Below are 3360 nucleotides of genomic sequence, written 5' to 3' on the forward strand. Positions count from 1 at the left end.
GGTAGCCCTTGAGAAAAAAAATTTTGCCAATTTTTTTGTTGATGAAAACCAACATTGTAATAAAACCCTAAAAAGGCCGACTTTGTTTGTTGCCCTAAAAATGCATGTTATAAGCGGCTGGGATACTTAAGGCATGGTAATGTTGATGTACTATTTTTGCTGGATAATAAGAAAGATTGGATGGCTGTGTATGGTGGACGTAACCCATTCTAGGTGAACCACATTAAATATTTGTGTTATCTGTGTCCTATTTTATTCCTTTATCTTTTGTATTTAAATTTGCATATAATTGTTAGTTCATATTTGCTTCAGATCTGCTTGAAACCCTAACATTTGATATCAAAGCGAGGTTTTCTATAAATTGGCAGGACTTTTAGATTTGAGTGGGAGAAATGGAGGAATCCAAATTCAAGGTCAAAAAGTTTAACAGCCAGAATTATCAATTATGGAAAATACAGATGGAGAATTACCTGTATCAAAAGGATTTGTGGCGGCTATTAGAAGGAAACGCAAAGAAATCAACCACAATGTCAGATGAAGAATGAGACATTTTAGATAGAAAGGCACTGGGATCCATTCGATTGTGCCTTGCACCATCTATAGCTTTCAATATAACAGAAGCAAAAATGGTTGTAGACTTGATGGCGACATTAGCTAAGCTGTATGAGAAACCCTCAGCTTCGAAGAAGGTATTTCTTATGAAGCGTTTGTTTAATTTGAAAATGAGTGAGGAAGGGTCTGTAGCAGAGCATTTAAATGAATTTAATACAATTACCAATCAATTGTCTTCAGTAAAAATTACTTTTTCAGAAGAGGTTAGGGCTCTCTTGATTTTATGTTCTTTGCTAGAAAGTTGGAATAGCTTGGTTATGGCTATAAGTAACTCTGTCTCTAGAAAAAATACTTTGGTATTTGATGATATTGTTGGTGTTATCCTAAGTGAGGAAATGCGAAAGAAAAGCACAGGTGAGACTCCAACATCATCAAGTAGTGTTTTGAATGTGGAGAATAGAGGAAGATCAAAGGAAATAGGAAAAGGCCCTTGGAATGAGAAGTCACGAGGGAAGTCAAAGAAAGGACGCTCTCAATCTAGAGGAAAGAAAGATTGTTGGTACTGCAGAAAGCCTAGTCATCTAAAGAAAGATTGTTGGTCTCGAAAAAACAAAGAAGGAGACAAAAATAAAAATGATAGTAAGGAAGACAATATTGCAAGTAATACTTTACAAGATGCTTTAATCTTATGTTTGGATAATGTTAATGATTCCTAGGTAATAGATTCTAGGGCTTCATTTCATGCTACACCCCATAGAAAATATTTTCTAGATTATGTTCAAGGTGATTTTGGACAGGTATATTTGGGTGATGATGAGCCCTATCAAATTGTTGGAAAAGCAAAGATAAAGATCAAGTTGTAGAATGGAAATGACTAGTTTCTGCAGGAGGTAAGACATGTTCCTAATTTAAGGAGAAATTTAATTTCTGCAGGGCAACTAGGTAGTGAAAGTTGCATAGTTACCTTCTCAGACAGTATCTGGAAGGTCACTAAAGGATCATTAGTAGTAGCTAAAGGTGTGAAGGTAGGCACATTATATCTATGTATTGGTAACACTTACTCTACCTTAGCTGCTACAGATAAAGTTACTGCAGGGACAACAATTAGATGTTGCAAGAATAGATTCGATAATGTGGCACCATAGGCTTGGGCACATGAGTGAGAAAGGGATGAAAATCCTTCACTCCAAAAATGTATTGCCAGGACTAAAGAAGATTGATTTAGAGTTCTGTGAAAACTGTGTTTATGGTAAACAGAAAAGAGTCAGATTTGTCAAGGTTGGGAAAGAGAAGAAGAGTGAGAAGTTAGAGCTTCTACATTCAGATGTATGGGGACCGGCTCAGGTATCATCTCTTGGTGGCTCTTGTTATTATGTTATTTTTATTGATGACTCAACCAGAAAAACATGGGTATGTTTCCTAAAACAAAAATCAGATGTTTTTGAAACTTTTAAGAAATGGAAAGCTTTGGTTGAGAATGAGACAGGAAAAAAGTTGAAGTGTCTCAGATCAGATAATGGAGGTGAGCATTGCATCAAAACATTTGAAGATTACTGCTCCTTAAATGGGATTCAAAAGTAGAAGATAGTTCCAGGAACTCCACAAGAAAATGGTGTGTTAGAGAGAATGAATAGGACTATCATGGAACGTGCGAGGAGCATGAGATTGCATGTTGGATTGCCCTTACATTTTTAGGAAGATGTTGTACATGCTGCTGTCTATTTGATAAATAGAGGACCTTCAACCCTTTTGGATAGTGGTATTCCAGAGGAGGCATGGATTGGTAAAAAGGTAAATTATTCTTTTCTGAAAACCTTTGGTTGTGAAGCTTTTGTCCATGTTGATAAAGAAAAGACAACCAAGCTTGATGCTAAATCTCATAAATGTACCTTCATTGGATACGGGATAAATGAATATGGCTATCGGTTATGGGATTTTGAAAATGAGAAAATAATTAGAAGTAGAGATCTTATATTTAATGAGAACATTATGTATAAAGAATAGATTGTTGGCATTATAACAGACAATAAGAGATTGTTGGCATTCCAATTACAATAAGAGATTGTTGGCATTTCAATAAGGATATTGAGAAGGTTGTTGATGATTATGGATATAATTGATTAAGGATGTTTACTATCTTAATATTATTATTTTGTCATTGATGTCAAGAAATTGATTTTCTAGTTTAGTATGATGTTGCCATATCTTAAGAAGAATAATTTGAAGAGTATAAAGAAGTCAATAAAAGACACATAAAGATTGTGATGAATAAGGGGAGAAATAAGTTATTCAATGGGAAACTATTACTGAGTTAGATAATGATGAGATCATGATATTTAGATTGTTTTGATATCCTACATATGATGTTGTTTGTAAGGATAACACTATACTATGTTACCGAGCAAAGAACCTAGTCGGTAAATCCTAAGGAACCTAGTCGATAAACCCTAAGGTTATCGCTATCAGTTAATGAAGGCGGAATGTCTATCGAGTGAAGTTTAGTATTCACCGAGTTGCAACTGAGTAATAATAGAATGTATAGAATGAATAAAAGCATTATTTAATGAATGAAGCTGATGAGCTGGAACTAATTAAATGATTGGTAAGTCGTGCATCAAGTTTGTTAAAGAATCTATGGCAAAGTAAAATCAGCAAGAAGATCTACAGCTCAGATTGAACCGCAATACCCTAGCACAAGTTCCAAGAAATATATGCAAGTTCCAAGGTGGAGTAAAACGTTTTCAGATCGAAGGATACTTTGAACTTAGTCAAGTTTGAAGATCGGATGGCTATGATTGATCATAGGAA

The sequence above is a fragment of the Cryptomeria japonica genome, chromosome 7, assembly GCF_030272615.1.
Source record: "Cryptomeria japonica chromosome 7, Sugi_1.0, whole genome shotgun sequence".
NCBI lineage: Eukaryota > Viridiplantae > Streptophyta > Pinopsida > Cupressales > Cupressaceae > Cryptomeria > Cryptomeria japonica.